Genomic DNA, 21,487 nt, shown 5'->3' with positions numbered 1-21,487 from the left:
AGCTCATAACCTGAGCCGAAATTAAGAGTTGGATGCTTAACCAACTGAGCCACCCAGTTGTCCTGAGAGTTTTCAAGTTTCTGATTCGATTTCATTACTGGTAATTGGTCTGTTCAAATTTTCTGCTTTTTCCTGATTCTTTTTGGAAAATTGTGTTTCTAGGAGTTTATCTATTTCTTCCATGTTGTCCCAGTTGTTTGTTGTAGTCCCTCACTATCCTTTGTATTCTGTGGTATCCAGTATAACTTATCTTCTTTCATTTCTGATTTTATTTATTTGGGCCCTCTCTCTTTTTTTCTTGATGAGACTGGCTAGAAGTTTATTAATTTTATTTATCTTTTGAAAGAACTTTTAGTTTCATTGATTTTTTCTAGTTTTGTTTGTTTCAGTTTATATTCAATTTATTATTTCTTCTATTCACTTTGGGCTTTGTTTGTTCTTTTTCTCATTCCCTTAAGTGTAATATTAGATTGTTCATTTGATATTTTTCTTGCTTCCAGAGGTAGTCCTGTATTGTTATAAACTGCCCTCTTGGAACTGCTTTTTCTGTGTCTCATAAATTTTGGGACATTCTGTTTCTATTTTCATTTGTTTCAAGGTTTTTTTTTTTTTTTTCCTTTGATTTCTTCATTGACCCTATGGTTATTTAGTAGCATGTTTTTAGCCTCCATTATTTGTGGTAATTTTTAGTTTTTTTTTCTTGTAACTAATTCCTAGTTTCATATTTTTGTGGTTGAAAAATATGCTTGACATAATTTCAATTTTCTTAAATTGATTGAGGCTTGTTTTGTGGCCTAACATATGATCAATACTAAAGAATGTTCCATGTGCATTTGAAAAGAATGTATATTCTACTATATTTCAATGAAATGCTCTGTATATGTCTATTAAGTCCATTTGGTTTAATGTATGATTTAAGGTCAATGTTTTTGCTTGTTGACTTTCTGTCCAGATGACTATCCGTTGATGTAAGGGGGGGTGTTAAAGTCCCCTACTATTGTTGTATTATTGTCATTTTCTCCCTTTATGCCTGTTAATATTTACCTGATGTATTAGGTGCCCCTATTTGTTGTGTGCATGGATATGTGCAAGTATTATATCCTCTTGGATTGATTCCTTGATCATTATGTAATCACGTCTTTTTTCTCTTGTTATAGTTTTTGTTTTAAAGACTAATTTCTGTGATATATGTACTGCCAACCCAGTTTTCTTTTGTTTCTATTTGCATGGATAACTTTTTCCATCCTTTAACTTTCAGTCTGTGTGTGTCATTAAATCTGAAGTCAGTCTCTTGTAAGCAGCACATACATTTATCTTTTAATACAGTCATCCTATGCCTTCTGATTAGAACATTTAGTCCATTTACATTTAAAGCAATTATTGGTAGATATGCACTTATTGCCATTTTAATAATTGCTTTCTGGTTGTTTTTGTATTTGTTCTCTGTTCTTTTCTTCTCTCGCTCCCTTCCCTTGTGATTTGTTTACTTTCCTTAGTGTTATGTTTGTATTCCTTTCTGCTTATTTTGTGTGTATCAGTTCACAAAAAAGATGCTGGTTTTTGTTTGTGATGACTATGATGTTCATATATAATACTCTATGTATATAGCAATTGTAAGTTAATGGTCACATAAGTTTGAAAATATTCTAAAGCACTACAATTTTACTCTCCTCCCTCCACATTTTATGTATTTGATGTCATGTATTATCTCTTTTTTATTTTGTGTATCTCTTAACTAATTATTTTAGATATTGTTGACTTTACTGCTTTCATCTTTTAACTTTCATACTAGCTTTATATGTGATTAATTAATTACCTTTACTATATGTTTGCTATTGGTGGGATTTTTTTTTTCATAATTTTCTTATTTCTAGTTTTAGTCTTTTCTGCTCAAAGAAGTCCCTTTAACACATCTTCTAATGGTGGTTTAATGGTGATGGACTCCTTTAACTTTTGTTTGTCTGGGGAAACTGTATCTATCCTTCAATTCTGAATGATAACCTTGCAAGGTAGAGTATTCTTGTTATTGTTGTTTGTTTGTTTGTTTGTTTAATTTCCTTTAAGCACTTTGAATATATCTTCCTACTTTCTTCTGGCCTGCAAAATTTCTGGTAAGGAATCTGCTGATAGCCTTATGCAATTTTTCTTATTTACAACAATTTGTATTTCTCTTAGTGCTTTAAAGATTGCTTCTTTATCTTCAATGTTTAATATTTAATTATTGTGTGTCTTGGTGTGGACCTCTTTGAGTTCATGTTTCCTGGTGTTCTTTATGCTTCTGTGACCTGGTAGTCCCTTTTTTCCCCTAGGTGAGGGAAGTTTTCAGGTATTATTTATTCAAATAATTTTTCTGCTCTCTTCTCTCTCTCTCTCTCTCTCTCTCTCTCTCTCTCTTCTCTTTCTGGGACTCCTAAAATGTGATTTTTAATATGCTTGATGTGTCCCACAGATTCCTTAACCTATCTTCATTTTTTATTCTTTTTTTTCTATTCATTTGGATGATTTCTACTACTCTGTCCTTCAGATTGCTCATCTGTTCTTCTGCTTCCTTAATCTGCTCGATTCCTCCTACTGTATTTTTTATAGCTCTAATTTTTTTGTGTGTGTATTTTCTATCTCTGTTGAAGTTCCCTCTCTGTTCATCCATTATTCTGAGTTTGATGAGCATCATTATGACCATTATTTTGAACTCTGTATCTGGTAGATTGCTTATCTCCATTTTATTTAGTTGTTATTGTTCCCCTCCCCCCCCCCGAGGTTTTGCCTTGTTCTTTCATTTGGAACATAGTCCTCTGTATCTTCATTTTACCTAACTCTGTTGTTGTTTTTTCCTATGTATTACATAGATCAGTTATGGCTCCTGGTCTTGAAGTATTGGCTTTAAAAAGTGTCCTGGGGGACTTTGTACTGCAAACTCTCCCTGGTCACCTAAGCCACTTGCCCCAGAAGCGACCCTTGTGGGAGCTGCATGCACCCTGCTGTTATTTCTGGGTCATGATTGTTGTGGACTTGCTGTTGTGAAGGGCTGTCTCCTTCTATGGCTGTCTGTGAAGTCTGGCCATGAATTTTATGGGAATACTGGTAAGCAGGGCTGGCCCATGGCCTGTCTGACTGAGAGGCTTAGACATGACTGTTGCAGGCACTGGTGTGCAGGTTGGCCCCCAGTGCATCTGGCTGCAGGACCTGGCTGCAATGGCTCTGGGCTCACTTTTGGGCAAGGTAGGCTTCCAGCATGGCTTGCTGTGAGGTCCAGATATCGCTATTATGGATATTTTAATGTGGAGGTCTGGCCCCAGGGCAGGGCTGTAATAGAGAGGTTTCAGTGCCAGCCAAGTGTGCCCATTGAAAGTGGCAGAGCTGGGGAAGCTACTTGGGAAGAGCTCTAATGCTGGCCAATGCAACCTGTTGGGAAGGTTGGGGTAGCAGACGACTTGGGAGAAAATCCTGGTGGGGTAGATGGGTTCAGTGGGGTAAGTCCACAGGAGAGAGCCAGGGTGGGGCAAGTGGTGTTAGCACAGTAGATAGCAAGTGTCATAAATGGCACCTACCAGACCAGCTAGGTAGAAAGGAAGTGACAAAAAAATAATGCCCACTAGTGTTTTTGTCCCCAGAGAACATTCCAACAGATCCCTGCCCCTCCAGCAACCATTGACTAAACTAGTCAATGGTTCCCCTTCAAACGTAACCCAGGTGCCTTTTAAACTGCTGCCTCTGCCCTGGGACTTTGAGCAAGTGAGATTATACACATGTTTTTTAAGAAAGGAGTCTTGGTTTCCTACTGCCTTTCTGCTCTCCCAGACATAAGCCCTATCAGTTTTTAAAGCTAGACACTGGGGGGGGGGGGCTCCTTTTCCCAGTAAAGGTCCCCTAGGCTGTAGAGCTCAAATTAGGGCTCAAGCCTTCATTCCTTAGGGAAAGACACTATGGCTGTAATTTCCCTCCATCTGTGAGTCCTGATCAAACCACATCTCTGCCTCTCCTCCCCATCTCAATATGGCTTTTTCTTTGTGTTCTTAGTTGTGTATGATCTGTTTTGCTAGTCTTCAGTTTGTTCTCAGAGATGTTATATATGTAGCTATAGATTCTCTGTGGGAGAAAGTAAGCTCAGGATCTCTCTACTCTGCCATCTGTGGCAATTTCTAGTATTTTACAATGTTTTATTTCAACTGTGAGAGCTTTTTAAGGAGATCAGATCCCCAAGAATCTCAGAGAAGTGGTCCCACTCTGTTATTTTGCCCTATGCATTAAGATAAGCTGCGTCTTGTCAACATGGTAATTCTGGAGTTCAAGTATTTCATTCTTTAAACCCTATTTCAATAGGCCTAAACTACTGAAGTGTTTCTGCTTAGGCTATAAACTCTGCTTCCTGCAGGGGATAGCAGTGGAACCATGTTCACTCTTCAGCATCATGATATTGTGTTTCAACCTGTGAAGGAACCCTTCTACTTTGAAAATTAGAAAGTCAAGTGTGGTTGGCATATTTGACTAACCATATTTTTTGGCTTGCTGGTCCATGAGAAGGGTGAATTAAGTGTGTATTGCTGCTCTTTTTTCCCTGATCTTTTTCATCAAATAATCCAAGCGGTATCCAATCTGAACTCTTGACCCAGACACCTGAAATTTAAAGGAATCTCTCATTGGTTGTTTAGTTCAGAGTTTCTCATACTTTGTGTAGAAAGAAGCTACATTGAAATATCTGAAGAAAGTGGAAGGCAATAAAGACCCCAGTGATGGGGAGATATTCATGCTCTCCCTCTTCTTAATTGAAATGCTTCTTTTCTTTGCTTAGGTACGTTGAATACCCATCTACCTCCAAAGCCTTGAGAGATTTATCACGATAGGTATATTCAGTTAGGCAACATGGTAGGCTCTCAGCATTCACAGATTTAATATCCATGGTTTCACCAACACTGACTAACCTTGAAGAATTTGAATTGAACATGCTGAAAGCTTACTAACCTCATCATCCACAGCTAACTAAGATCAGTTATTTTTTACTTTTACCATGTACACAGTAAAATTCATGAGGTGATATAAATCTTTGCTCATGAAAAAAATAGACCTTAAACAAGAGGGAATTGCTACTGATAGAGGGAGAAATGAAACAAAATGTGAAACACTCTAAGAAAGTTATGGGTCTTAGAATGTAAAAAGTTTCATGGGGAAAATAATTTGTTATTGTATATTCATAAATTTGAATATTTACAAAGCCTTGAGATGGCTCTCTCTTGAATTTAAAGTCTGTTGTAAATTTAGGTGTTTTTTTTAAAGTAACCATAATATTAAATTACAAGCAAACTACTTGTAAGACCGAAAATTTAAGAAACCAAGCATAACCAATTCAGTCACCAAGTCAGCAAAGAGAATAAGTCACAAAAATAAATGTTTAATGCAAAACCACATAGAGATGGAATATCAATTTAGTCTTCATTCAGCATTGGCTTGATTTTCACTCACCGCAAAGTTTTGGAATCTTGTGTGTTAATACAGGTGAAGAGAACAGATTTTGGGTGTTTTCCATCAAAGAAATCTCATGTACATTTTGATGTATTTTTAGCTACATTTATAGGACTTAAAACCATTTACAAGTGAAAGAAATAGCCAGCATAAAATCATCTCACAATCTGACTCATTTATTTTCTTTGGCTGGAATGGTTACTGAGTGTCTTATATTTTTTGTATACTACCAAAGAGAAACTGTCTCTAGATATAGGTTGTATATGATTATAGCAATGGTATGTCTCAGTTCTGAAAGGTTCTGCAGACAATTACAATGGAAAACAGAGTAGAGAAATTCTTTGGAGAATTGAGAATATTTCATTACTCTCTGGAGTGCAGTCACAGCTGGCCAATATAAACCTTTTTGTGAAGCGGCACCCATCTGGCCTTTATAGACAGGCACTAAACTTCCTATAAGCAGTGTCATCCATCTGGCTTTTATGAATGTATGATGTACTGAGTTCAACTCAGATGATAACATCTGTCTCGATAGATAAGCCAAAGCGATTCTATAAAGATAAATCTACATATCTCTATGAATTACATAATGGAGTGACATGGCTGATAAAAGTAATTGGTGGCACTACTGCTTCATCTCCCCCCGCCACCATCTATAGTTATTTCAGTGTCTTCCCTTAGTCTTCACAAATGCTTCAGAAAATACATATTACTTTATGGTTCTGTGTGTGTGTGTGTGTGTGTGTGTGTGTGTGTATGCTGTGTGTAAATTCAACCTGTATGATTTTTTCACCTGTTCAATGATGGCTTAATTGTGTCTAGCTTTAAAAAATCAAACAAATAAACAAAATAAAATCTTGTAATGAAAGGAGGTTAACTTTCCAAAGCCTATGTTATTTTTCATCAATCTCTCTGTAAATACACAATGTTGAAGAACCTGTTTGGCATGTAGTAGTGAGGTTCCCTTCATTAACTTGTACACTATACATGGTGTCAAGAATCTAAATCTTTTCAATTTATTTTATTTTTTTTTAATTTTATTTATTTATGTGACAGAGAGACAGCCAGAGAGAGAGGGAACACAAGCAGGGGGAGTGGGAGAGGAAGAAGCAGGCTCCCAGTGGAGGAGCCCGATGTGGGACTCGATCCCGGAACGCCGGGATCACGCCCTGAGCCGACTGCACTACCCAGGCGCCCCAATCTTTTCAATTTATATGCCCAAACACCTGAAAAATTTATCAAAGAACATGCTCATTTCCAGAGCAAGAAGCGATTAGTCATATTAAACATTCCAGACATGGAATGAAACAGAACACTTTAGAAATTATAAAGTAAACACACAAGAACAAATTCTTATCACTCCAATAGTTTAATTGCAGGACATCAGAGCTTTCGTTAGATATAATATGCAGTGTTTGTTTTAGTAACTAAACCAAAGGTTTTGCACTTAACAGAACTTCATTGTTACATAAGATTAACCATTTGTTAAAGTACTGAATTGGATTCTTTTATAACCCTCTTGAGTCAGTGTCAAAATAGACTTTCTTGGGTAGCCTTCAGTTTTCCCACATGGAAACACACTGACCCCAAGATACGAAAATGAAGCATTAGTAACAACAAGCAGAAAACACTATCTGATAGACAACAATGCAATGCACCCTTGAGTCCCTGTTCCAAACCTGGAACCAGTGAGAGTTGTTCTGGATGTACTGACATGAATAATATATTGCACTCCCTGATTTTCTTCTCCAGAATACATGTGTGTTGATCACAAAATTCTACTTTTGACTTAGGATACCCAAGCAATTACTTCTTAATACTTTCTACAATCACTTATTTATCTTCTCCCAGCTATTTATTTTACTAAAAGGAGTGTCCCTATCTAGACTATGCTAGGCTATTATACTCTGCTAGCTCTCTCAGAAGCATTTCTTGTAACTAAAATAATGATAAGGAAAGACTTACTTCCTAAAGTTATTCCTTTGGTTACCACTGAGTCAGGGGTAGATATCAACCATATCTAAGGTTTAGAGAACAACAGAAAGAAGAAGGGTCCTGCCCTTCCTCCTGCACAGTCATTGTCTGGGAGAGTCATTGTCACTTGTTTAAGATCCATTTAGGGAAACCGTTGCCTTGCCCCGTTACCCTGGTGTCTTCTAACACCACTGGTGAAGTAGGTGGAGAATCATTTCCCAAGTACATTAAATATTTCTAAATTACTCTAATGGTCTATTAATTCACTTCTACTAAGCAATAATACATGTTGCATAAGTTAAATACACACAAAAACACAAACTCACACATACATACACACACTAACCACAATTTATTTTAAATACTAAATTCTCATTCTGTACAAGTGAAAATATTTTCCAAGCTCAAACCAAAGAATTAAAAAGGAGGATAATATGGTCTACTTTCAGAGGCAAAAAAAAGGGGGAGTATCTCTTCTTATTATCACACAAATTTCTCTGTGATTTTTGGAAAATGAATTAAAATTTCAAAGGAGTCTCATTATCTGTAAAAATCACAATATTTCAGGTAAGATACAATTTTTAATACCTTAAAAAACTGCCATGAAGAGGATATGGATTTTAGTTACACAGTCAAATTAGCTGTGGAAAGAGCTTTGAACTTGGATTCTAGGACTAGGACTTGGGTTCTAAACTTGCTTTTTCAGCTTATGAGTTGACTGACTTTAGTCAAGTTATTTTACCTCTCAAATTTTTACGTAATGGGAATAATAATTATAATACATAATGGTTGTGAAAATTAAATGAAATGATGCATATGAATAAGCCAAGAATAATGGCAGGCACATATCAGATGCTCAGTAAATAGTAGTACCTTTATTCCTTTATCTGGGGTTTTACACTCTTTAGATTGTAAAGGTTGTAAAGCCTTCTAAAAGCAAAGGATAAAAGGCAGTCTAGACCCAATATTTAAAATAGAAGTTAATTTCAAAATATCACAATGGGAACTGAAATTGTCGCAGATTTACTATTATAAAAACAATAATGAGTGTAGAGAAGGAGGACAAAGTGCACTCATTTCAGGTTTGGAAGATTTCAACAAAGGAACCCACCATTTTGTATATTATGACCATAGAGAATAAGGAGCCTCCTTTTTACTTAGTGGTGTAGCTCAAGGTAGGTCTGAATTCCCCAACAATGGAAGGCAGATTTCTCCCCAAAGAAAGAACTATCTCTATACCTTGAATTTTCTGATATGAAATTCTGATAGGAATGCTAGGCTGAGCCTAAACAACAGAATCAACTCATTAATTTATTTCCCAAGTTATCTTTCATCAAACCAAGGTAATTTTCATATTAAGAAGGCCACAGACAAATGATCACTTAGTATACCTAACACTTTGAAAGAGTCGTCTAAAATAAACTGATGAGTTTATTTTGCCAGGCAAGTCCCATAGTTCTTCCATTTTGGAAAAAGAAAGGATGCTGCTGCAGATCAAGTCTCTGTGAAACAGACTCAGAGGACTGAGGTTTGTGTGCAAAAAGTTTACTGGAGAGTATCCTTGGCATTAACACCTATAGGATGGTAAACAAAGTACCACTGGGTAGAGGGAAGGTAAGTCCCACAACATCCTCAGCCAATCTCATGAGGGGCTCTAAAGCTAGGAATGTACACAGCCAACTTGTAGGAAATTGGGAAAAGGAGCCTACCTTTATATCCTTCTTATTAACCATTAGATTCAAGTTCCCCTGGGAAGTAGGTATGACCCAATTATTAAGGAAATAGGAATTTTAGCTTTGTAAGATAAAGCTCATATACTCTGAGCTTTATACTTCCGTACTTCCAGAAACTGGTGGGATAAGAAATTCAGTCCCAGGAAGGGAATCAGGCTGTTTCTGAGACTTTATTTGGCATTCCTCATTATGATTGTTCTTACCCACAGGCATAGACTTCAATCCCAATGTGGAATTTCTTCCTGCTATATTCAATTGTATTTTGTGGGACTGGGGAAATAATCAGTGGGTGGGTCTCTGCACTCCTTGAGTCAAACCTGAGCCAAGACTTTATTATCTATTTCCCATAGCCTCTGTGTCCAATGTTCCTCAAAATGTTTGGGTCTTTCCCTTTCTCGGTGTATGGTTGTTAAATAAGTGTCCATAGGTTCCTTCGCAGAATTGCTAGGGGAATTATGACCATATTCACTTGCCATGATCTTGTTGTGTCCTTCCTTCTGAGGATCTAGTCTCTCTTATTATAAATGTGTTATGGATCAGTAAACTGGCTCAAATCCAGAAAAGGGGTAAGAGATTTTGACATTTTATTGGGATGTTGCCTAGCATATTGACAATTTACTCTAGATTTATTTTAATTGTGTAGATTGAGCAACGTCTTTGCTGGATTCCCATCTAACTTGTCCATAGAGATACCATGTTCTATTAACCATCTCCAGAGCCCTCTGCATCTCAGGTCTTCCAGCTCCCACCCTAGCTTTGCTGCTCATTACAGTAAATATGCCCAACTGGCTTTTGACATTTAATAATTAGCCTTTGTTATTTTGGGATCCTGTCAATCCCTGATACTGTTAAGGCAACTCCTACCATCAACTCTGATCTATGAAGCACAGTCACCATGGAGCTTTTCTGTGATGTTGCTGCCTCTTCCCAAACCTGCTTTAATAAATGGAGTGTCCTCGGGACTTTTTTTTTTTTTTAAAGAGAGAGAGAGAGAGCGTAAGAGTTGGGGAGGGGGTGAGAACAAGAGTGAAAAAGAGAATCTTAAGCAGTCTCCTCACACAGTCCAGACCCCAAAGTAGGGCTTGATCTCACAACACTGAGATCATGACCTGAGCCAAAATTAAGAGTTGGATGCTTAACTGATTGAGCCACTCAGGTGCCTGGAAGATTTTTAAGTAATCTCCACACCCAACATGGGGCTCAAACTCAAAACCCTGAGATCAGAGTCACATGCTATACTGACTAAGCCATCCAGGTGCCCCGCCCCTCTCTTTTTTAAGTCTGGGACTTTCTTTAGAATTAGTTATCAGGGGGGTTTTCCAGCCTTATGTAGTACGTCTACTGCATGAGTCTTTTGATCCCTTCTTCACTGTCACACAGTGTGTGGAATTCCACTTCACTTAATGTGAACCATCATTTTCCTCAAGCTTTTAACAGTGATTTCCAACTGTTTGATAGCATCAACTCTTAAGGTCCTTTAACTTGGGAGAGTTTCCCATACTGATAAATTCTTCTTTGGGCAACTTTTCCCCTGTCTTTGGACAACAAACTGATTACATTTTAGAAAATTGGGGAGCAACCAAGAAACAGGACACTGTGCTATCAGAAAATTCCCCAAAATTAGATGATTATTTATAAAATAGATTAGAATTTTTAAGATAAAACAGTTCTGTAAGCAAAGCATTTATTATTTATGAATCTAATATTATCTCAAGGAGATGGGTGAGATGAAGGAGAAAAAAATATATAATTGCTTTATACTTTTCTTTCTTTGATTTTACTATCTTCAGATATTTTTCTCTTTCTTCCATTTAATAGGACAAGAGAGAGAATCTGGTCCTATAACAGTTTGTAGAGGGAATAACTAATACGTATAACCACTTGGTCAATACCAGTCTGTGGATATCTTTTAGGGTACAATTTCCAAAAGAATCTGCCTCAATAAAATATAAGAAGGAATAGTGGAAAATGTGATTATCTGAATTGAAAAACATGTTCCTGAATTTTCTAAGCATAAAAAAGTGGTCATATTCATAGAGGCAAATCTGCATTGACACTGCCTGAGCGAGTCATTCATAACTGCAATTACTCCTTTAATGCCATCCTGAATATTTCAGCATTTTTTCTCTTGATGCCAGCTGCCTCTACTGCCCCAAAGCACTGCCAATCTTTCCCATATGCTAGAATGTGAATATGGTGACCAAAAGAAAAAAAAAAGTTCCATTTTCTAAAGACCAACAGTATCAAAAATGAGTCCTTCTGAACTTGCTGAGTAAACTAGATAGTTTCTCTTTGAGCAAAGTGACTGCACTTAGCAGCCTAAGCCACTAGAGCTGAATTGACCTCTTGGATACATATTTATTAATGCATATCCAAAGCAAATTAGATTTCCTTTGTCACTTAGATCATGGAGAGGTCCTTTTCTTTCCCTTTAACCTTGAGACAGGTAAACACAGCTGGGGCTGGGGACTTTCTGCATATTGAGAGAAATTTTGAAATATTTGATAAGAACAATATATTCCTGCTCATTACTTGTTTGTTTTTTCTTTTATTTCACTTGATATTTTGAAAAATTTGATCTATGTGCTTTTGGATCATTTATACTTAGACTATTAAAGAATGTTTTATAAGATCTATTTGCCATCCAAAAGCTTTAGAGGTGTTTCTTTCCTCTTCAAGCTCTTTATTAAAACATACACACAAAGGAAATTATGATATGCCAAGTATAAATAAGCACAGACACCAAATGTTTCAAGTGCACTTGGAAATATGACTGTGAATTTAGAGTAAAATTTCATCCTCGGTTTGTGTTAAAGACGTGCTTTCATCCACTCCTGCCCCATCCTTCCAATGGCTTTTTAACATGATTGCTGCTTTTTATCATGGACCCTTTCCAGCTTCGAATGCTCCCCCCATAGATGGTTCCAATTTTGTTTTTTGGGTTGCTACACTCTCTTCCCCAAAGAATGGGGGTTTTCCCCATTTCCCTTAGGTTTCCTTTCTTGCCTTTTCTCTTTTCTTCTTCTATTTTTTTCACATGCTTCCTTTCTTATGACTTAGGTCTTAGAAGAGCTACTCAGACCATTTGGGTTTTGGATCCTAGATTTATAAATGGTTTCAGGAGGAAAGGGAAAGGGAAGCTTCATAAAACTGATGGGACTAGAGTGTAACCTCAGCTCTTAGTGGCAAGACAAAGTACTGCGGCTTCTAGATTCAGCCCTAAAGGTGGGTAAATAGTTGTCTTTGTCCCTTTCCAGAGAAGAAACTTCTTCTGCAGTAGTCTTTCTACTATGTATGTGTCTAAAAGGGGATCCATCCAATTCAATGAACACCCAATTCTACAAAATGCAGCCCAAATTTTACTTTAATTTCTCTTCTCAGGTTGACTATTAATCCTTTGAAAACCTTATCAAGAGCATATCATAAGTATCTCAGTTCAAACCACCACTAACATTCACCTGTACAACCACAGAAGCTTCTTAGCTGTGAGCCCACAGCCTCTCCCTGCTGCTTCCATTCCTCATTCTATTCAGCAGTTAGAGTATGTTTTTCAGAATGCAAGTTTGATCACCTCATTCGCTTCTCCCTCATAAAACATACCAAGTCTTGTAATAGTTCTCAGAATAAAGACCAAGTTCCAGCCCATTCTTGCTTCACTGTGCCATCACCTACACACGATACGGCTGTTCATTCCCCAGTTCCCCGTGCTCCCCACACTTCAGGCCTCTGCACTGTGGCACCCCCTTTGAGTACACTACATTTCCCCACCTGCCACTCTCACTCCTATCTTCTTCCTCCACTCCTTACCCGGTCAGCCCTTACTCATCCTTCAGCTCTCAACGCAGGCATTATTTCCTAAGAGGAATTTTAGTTTCTCTGTTAAATGTTCTTACTGTGCAATATTCCATTACTTCAGAGTTCTTATCTCAGTTTTAATTATACATTCTTGTGATTTAAATCACCATTGCATCACCAGTATAGGGCCTAACACATAAGTCTCACTCAGTAATTATTCATTGGATGAATAAATGACTTCACAGATAACCACTTATTACAACATACCCTCACATACCTTATTTTTCACCAGCTATTATTATCTGTATACTGAACTAGATATGGGGCTATGGATTCTGTAGACTGCATTTTAACTCGTATCTTGATGATGGTCTTTAAATAATGGACACCAATGTTTTCCTTTTGGTCTCATTCACAGCATTGCTAAAATGACATCCAGAAATTAAAACTGTTTCTGTGAGAAAGTGCTTGAGAAGAGGATGAAATGACAAGGTACAGATTGGGAGAAAATATTTACAAACAACATATCTGACAAAGGACTATATCTAGAATATACAAAGTAGTCTCAGAATTCAACAGTAAAAAAAGCGAAAGTCCAGTTAGAAAATGGGCAAAAGACATGAACAGACATTTCCTGAAAATGGTATACAGATGGCAAATAAGCAAAAGTAAAGACCTTCAATATCATTAGCCACTAGAGAAATGCAAATTAATGCCACAAGATATCACCATACACCTATAAAAATAGCTAAAATTAAAAAAAAAGTTGACAAAACTAAATGCTGGCAAAGATATGGAGAAACTGGAAACACAGGATCACTTGTACATGGCTGGTGGGATATAAAAATGGTATGCCACTCTGGAAAACACTTTGGCAGTTTCTATAAAAACTGAGCATGCATCCCAGTACATACAACCCAGTAACTATAAACTACTAGGTTTTTATTCCATCCTTCAGCTCTCAACTCAGGCATTAATTCCTCAGAGAAAATGTAAACTTATGTTCATAAAAGTCCTGTATATAAATGGTCATAGCAACTTTATTTGCTACTAGCCAAAACTAGCATCAGCCCAGGTGTTCTTCAATAAATGAATGGCTAACCAAACTTTTGCACATAATATACTGTGGGATCAACTCAGAAAAGGAAAGGAATGAATTCTTGGTATATAACAATTGACATGAATCCCCAGGAAATTATACTGAGTGAAAAAAAAAAACAAGTCTCAAAAGGTCTTATTTCATTTATATAACATTTTTGGAAGTAACAGAATTTTAGAAGTGGAGGATAGATTAATGGTTGCCAGGAGTTAGGGATGGGGCATGAAGAGGAAAGCGGGAGGTAGGTGTGGTTATAAAAGGCAACAGGAGTCAATATCTTGACTGCGGTGGTTGATAACACAAACTTACACAGGTGACAAAATTGTATAGAACTTATACACACAAGTGCAAATGAAACTGAGGAAATCAATAAGATCAAGTGGATTGTATCAATATTCAAATTTCGATTGTGATATTATACTTTAGTTTTACAAAATGTCAGCCCTGGAGGAAGTTGGGCAAAGTATACAAGAGATATCTCTGTATTATTTCTTACAATTGCATTTATAATTTATCTCCACAAAATTTTCAATTAAAAATTATATCCAGAGGGGCGCCTGGGTGTCTCAGTCAGTTAAGCGTCTGACTCTTGATTTCAGCTCAGGTCATAATCTCAGGGTTGTGGGATCAAGTCTCTTGTTGGGCTCTACACTCAGCAGGGAGTTTTTCTTCTCTCTCTCTCTCCTTCTCCTTCTACTCCTCCCCACGTTCATGTATGCTCTCTCTCTCTCTCTCTAAAATAAATAAATAAATCTTTAAAAAATGATATCTAGAGATTTTTAGCATTTTACTTGTTTCATCAACAGATGAAAAACTCTATACACAATTCACTGGTATGCACTGGAGACCCAGTGAATCCAAGGTAGGACACACCGCCAGCTGTTGTGGAATATATATTTCTTTTTTTTTAAAGATTTTATTTATTTATTTGACAGAGATAGAGACAGCCAGCGAGAGAGGGAACACGAGCAGGGGGAGTGGGAGAGGAAGAAGTAGGCTCACAGCGGAGGAGCCTGATGTGGGGCTCGATCCCATAACGCCGGGATCACGCCCTGAGTTGAAGGCAGACGCTTAACCACTGTGCCACCCAGGCACCCCGGAATATATATTTCTTGTGCAATGATGGAGAGTGAACTGGCTTTCAGAAGCTGGTTTCATGCCTAGTGGTTTGGACTTAAGGGTAGGTGAGAGTGCCCCTAGCACACTCTGGAGCAGGTTTTACAGCTTTGTGACTTCAAATATAGGGAAAAGTCAATCTAGCATTTATGGTGGGGATAGGGCAGGACTTCCAATGTCAAAGAAAATAGTAGCTGGAAGAAAAGCGAATCTGAGGTAAGAATCCTGGAGGTGAGTTGGGTCTCCACAAACCTGTGCAACAGAGGACGTAGGAAGGGAGAATGTGTTGATTTATACTTATGACTAGATGGTAAGGCAGATGGAAATGTCACCTACCCGTATCTCCATTTGAAGGCAAGCTCATCTGCTGCAGATGTGTGTATGTCTGTATATATGTGTGTATGTGGGGGTGTATGTAAATTTATAATTTACATAATAGTAATCTGTATCTGTTTTGGCTTTGCTAACTGTCTTAACATTTTCATAAAGTGGTTGCAGCTGTTGACGTTACAGTTCAGAATTTCCTCCCCTCAATTAAATGCGGGATGGTGGGGCTTAATTATACTACAGGGAGTTTTAATAAGGTATCACCAAAATTATCATGAGATCTCATTAGATTTACCACAAAACTTTGACTATCTGTGATAACACTTTCACAAGCTAGATTCTAGATTAATGCTCAAGGAAATTCTGAGATTTTACCAGATAGTAAATCAGCAATGAAGTAGCCACAGTAAATTACTGGGAAATGATTGATATTTTCTTTCCAGATGTAGTTACATGAAGTGAAATTTAATGGTATGTTTTAAGAGAGGCAAAAATAATGCATGCTGCAAAAAAGCTGAAAACAAGGCTGAGACCATCCAAAATGATGCAGAGAAAACATGCTAATTAGCAACTCTCTAACGATATCTCACTGAAGTGCTCTCTGAAAGCTGCACCTTTTTTTCACAGAGCATCTGTAGCCCTGTGGGTAGAGACTGTCGAAATGAGGTTAAGGAAGTTGGCAATGGGCACACGATGATTATGATGTCATATCCATAAATATTAAATAATAATAATAAAACACTAAAGCAGTAGGATTGATATACACAAAGCCAGGACAGGATTTGATTTCTCAAGAGCCAAATGAGAGCCAGCTGGGAAAAATGCCCAGCCCCAGAGAAAAAGACAATAGTGAAAAGAGTGTACTGTTATACTGAGAGAGGCTTTGCAAGTCACACCATATATTCACAGCAGAAGAATCAGGTCACTTCAGGAAGGAGGCCTGTGATGAACCTCCGAGAACCTAACCTAGGAAATGGATTTAATAACTGTTGCCTGTAACCCTGGTGGATGCTTCAAGCTCTCTCTGTAATGAACCTAGCACGTATCCAGTAGTACATCCTGTCCCAAGGAGCCAAGAGTCCATTACTTAACCTACAGCACATGTTGCATGAAAACCTGCTTTTGTTTTCACCAGGGAACCTCTGCCAACTTCCTTTAATTGACCTGGATTATAGTGCCGACCTTAGAAGAATCTAAGCAGTCCGAAGGCCCATGTTTCTCTTCAAAGATTATCCAAAATTCACAGATAGAAACAGGGTCCAGCTAGATTTATCAAGCATCCAGTTATCACGTTAGACTTGTGGCTTTGTTACATCTTAGACTTTTTTATGGCTCTGATCACATTTCCTTGGCTTGAAACTGCCAATTTCAGGATGATTTTTTCTTCATTTTTTCTTCCCTGTCTTCACACCCATAACTTCATTTGACTGTTTGCTTTGTTTTTCTTCTACAAATCTAACCTGATGTGGATTTATCCACAGACAGGCGGAAGCTTAATAAAATTTGTTTTGTTGGGGTATTATCACTCAGTGACAACTATCATGGTCTTCTGCATTATTTGTACTTTTCTTTTCTAACTCATGCACATGCACACCAGTGCACAGATTTACAAGCTCACAGACGTGGCATACAGTCAGGGGGACACACACACACATGCACACACACAAGAATACATACATTTAGGGTTTCTTCATGAAAGAAGAAATATAATGTTTTTGCTCTTTGACTTGCCACTAATTTAGACATTCACTTTTATAATTTTGGTCCTGGGACTTGTAGCAGTAATAAAATACTGCTATAGAATATTTCTGGAAGCATGATTCCACCATTTTACCCATAGCTAAGGAAATTGTGTTTTTTTCCCCCAGGTCCAGTAGTAATCTTCAGTTTTTGTCAGTCCCCATGATTCTCAGTCTCAGTATCTCAGAGAATTCCAGGTTCTTGTGCGTTAGGGAGCACACAGGGCTTTATCCTAAAAGTAGCTATTGCTCTTATTTATATATTAGCATTAAAGCTCCTTGGATTTTTCCTTTTTATTTTTTTTAAGATGTTATTTATTTATTTGACAGAGAGAGAGACAGGCAGTGAGAGAGAGAACACAACCAGGGGGAGTGGGAGAGGAAGAAGCAGGCTCCTAGCAGAGGAGCCTGATGCGGGGCTCAGTCCCAGAATGCCGGGATCACGCCCTGAGCCAAAGGCAGATGCTTAACGACTGAGCCACCCAGGTGCCCCAGATTTTTCTTTTTGATATTGTTTAAATAGTTGTAGCATGCAAATGGCCAATACCATATGCTTTCTTTAAAGCAGGTATTCATGGGACAAAAATTTAGGAAAAGATGCAGTAAAAGGGAGGTTAGAAAGACCAAAGAGAAACAGTGACAGTTTTGTTGAAAACCAGCCCCATGCTTCATGAGAGTTGAGACACACTGACATTTGGCTTCTAATTTCTCCATCAATTTGGACTGTGTTTTTGTGAAAATGAGATAATGTATGTGAAAGTACCTAGCCAAATTCTCGGGACATGGCAGACACCCAATAAATATAAGTTTTTACTACTATATTAAGCATCTTCTTGTCACAAGTAAAATTTACCCAGTAAAGTTACAGCTCAGTTGAGCCAATAAGGGTGACATACTTGAAGCTGAGAACACACACTTGATATTACCAAAATCCTAAACCTCACTTTCATTCAAGAATATCAAAAATCATTGAATCCAATTCTGAAAAACCTGATAATTCCTATTTCCCATCTCTAACTCTTCCTAAGCTATCATTCCAAATGGAGCCAGGCAAATTTCCAAGTTATTCCATTTTATTTGTCCCATGTTATCTTCCAGTTGAGACTAATTATCATTAAATTAATCCCATATATGATAATCTCTTAATAAGTATAAATTTATAGGGCATCTTAGCAAAGGAAAGTAGCAATTATGCTTACCTGGAAACAAAATTCTATTTTGGAAAATATGTGGGTATTGTTCAGGGTTTGTATATACCATTCATTGGCTACTGACAGGTGCGGTGACAATACTGTGTCTCTGGTGTCATCATTGGTAGAATGGCAATAATCACCCATCTTTGAGAGGTTCTGGGCAGCAACTGTTTGGGATGCTGTTATACAGTGAGCGGCAAATACAATAAAAATGGAACCTAAGACTCTTAACGCCTAGTCCATGCTGATTCATATGCTCTAACAGTTTATTTAACACCTAGAGTATCTGGTAATGCTATAATAAAGTTATTTAGCAATGCCATTGAGAGGTCTTGGATATTTTATTTATTATATTTTTATATTTTTTACATTCTTATTTTTTTATTCCTTATGCTACGTTAGAAATTTTGTCTTGATAAATCAAATCTCTATTCTATTTAATTCTGGTGTATTTTAGGGTCATTCTTTTACGTCTGTCTCTAGATATAGTTGTTTGTATAGATTCAGTAACTGTTATACAAAATTTTAAATACATGTAAAATATATAAAGAACTATAGCCCCAACTCATCATTTTTAAAAATTTTCCAAAAAAATAAATAAGTAAAAATTTTCCACAATGCTTTGAAGGAGGCATTTTTCATTTTTCCATTGATTCATTCAACTTTCAGCCAAACTAGTCTTAAGTGACTCATTATCTAGAGATAATGGGAAAAAGAACTAACCCTGCTAATCACTATGGAAAGAAAAATAAAAATGACATTTCCAAAAACTTACAAAGGTGCACACAAAATCCATGGGAAGTACTTCAGGCACTACCTATGTGGTTTTTTTGTATGGCACCAATTCTGTACATAAAATATACTACATTGGGTAAAACATTTATTTTAAAATTAAGTAAATTGAGTCCCCAATATCTTATACAATGTGTTCAAAAAAATTATATCTGTGGCTAAGAAAAAAAATTCCATCTCTCAGTCCAGACACCCAGCCCCATCCATTATAGGAGGCCTCGTAACTTTTAAGCATCCCCTGGAACATTTAGGTCATAAGATCAGTCTCTGCCTTGTTCACAATGATTTGAAGTCATTAGCAGCTAATGATTATTTGTGTTGAACAAGAGTCCAATCATGCCACAAGCTGTCATAGTTGGTACTAATTAACAGCCTTGGTAGCAGCAGCAAGTTCAGAAATTGAATAATCTTACCAAGTGTCTCATTGGTAGGAAGTTTCCTTTTCCATCCCTCTCCCTGTTCTAGCAAGAAAGCACTGATGTCTGGAAGACTGGTCACTGTGAAGTTTCAATACATCTCCAGTCATTTTTATAAGACAAGGACAAATACAAAAGTATATATAAGAGAAAGAAGAGTCAGGTTGTTGCTCCTAATATTTAAAAGTATGATCAAGGAAATATTATCCAAGAATAATTGAATGCTTGGTTTAATCAAAAGCAGATTAAATATGTCACTGGAAGCACAGCTCCAAAATCAAGTTATTAATAGGTAGTGCAAGCAATAATAATAATGTACATTGATGTTTACAGTAGGGCCATGCCCTGTAGGTGAATCAATAAGTAAAAATGAAAGCCCCTGTATAAATTAGAAGTGCTAACATTTCCATGAATAATAAATAATTGATTCCTATGACTCTATAGAGAAAACAATTTACTTGAAGAATTTTATCTCTTATTCCAATTTATAACTCTTCTTGACATTTTGTTCTGATATTCAAAATCATGTCAGAGCAAATGAGCTATTATAGGAAAAGTTGTATTAATTTTACCCGTTGATATAAGCAAAACATATTGCTTTTGATTTTTATGAATAGGTAATTTTGTTTTTCATAAATACATAATGAACTCTGGGGTTTTTTTCCCCATGAATGGAAAGGGGCTTTTGAATACATAAAATATAGCTACAAGGATGCCAATCTTTTTTTGTTTATATCTGTTCAGCCAACACATTTGAAATGTTCTGAAGCTGATTTTTCTTTTTACATGTAACAAAGTCTGTCACCAGCACAATGTTGACAAGATTCACAACTGACCCATTCTTTATATTACAAGTCTTGAACCTCAACCCAAGCATCAAAAAAAGTTTGTGATTAATATCAGATTTGAAACATTTTTGTAGAAGCAAATTGCATTTAGCAGTAGGAAATATCCTTTCTTGCCCCTGTAATCATACCAGTCTAAAATGAATAGAATAAGAGAGAAACTATTTGTACATTTGTATGATACTATTATTTGTATTATTTTAACATCATTTTAGACCTTTTCTTGGTTCAGTCTTAGAAAGGTCGAAATGGTACTTCCATTGTACTCTATCAGGGTGAGATAATCTTATGCTTATGCATCTATGACATTGAGCTTTTGGGGGAGTGAGGAAAAATGGTATTTTTCAAGAAGTCTTTCTCTATCTGGTTATTCCATTCTTATTCCATTCAATCAAACAAAAAAGGCTTTTTGTAGCAAACTGTTTCAGGATGAAATGTGATTTGGTCATTTAGATAAATTTCCAAAAGTTACATAAGAAATGAGATATAATTATATATTATACAATTATATTAAATATTTGAAACTTGAAATATAATTATATAATTGAAATCAGCTAAGAGAGTAAATCTTAAATGTTCTTATAAAAAAAAAAGGAGTTGTTGAGCATATACCTGGCAGTCAAATGATACACTTATCATAGCCTTACTTTGTTTGGAGTTGAATATTCGTCACTAAGTTTTTGTGATAACTTATTGGTAAAAGTACAGTTTCTCTTATTTCAATACAAGGTAAATACTGAAAGGAGTCAATCCATATTCTCCACTGAAGTTCAATTAGGTGAATAGAGTTTGTTTTTCTCAGTGTATGTATCAAAAAGCATCCTATTAGATAATGACTTCTTAATGACACTACTCACAGGCAGAAAAATAATGTTTGGGAATTTAGGTTTTTGGATCTATGACTTAGCCACTCATCCATTAGGAAAAAAATAAAACTGACATTGAATGCTTTTTGGGTGTCAAGTACTGTGCTTAGTGATGGAAAAGAACAAATGAAAGAA

The sequence above is a fragment of the Ursus americanus genome, chromosome 13 (genome assembly GCF_024610735.1).
Source record: "Ursus americanus isolate L20-20 chromosome 13, mUrsAme1.1.p, whole genome shotgun sequence".
NCBI classification, from domain to species: Eukaryota; Metazoa; Chordata; class Mammalia; order Carnivora; family Ursidae; genus Ursus; species Ursus americanus.
Note: the sequence above shows the minus strand (reverse complement) of the source record.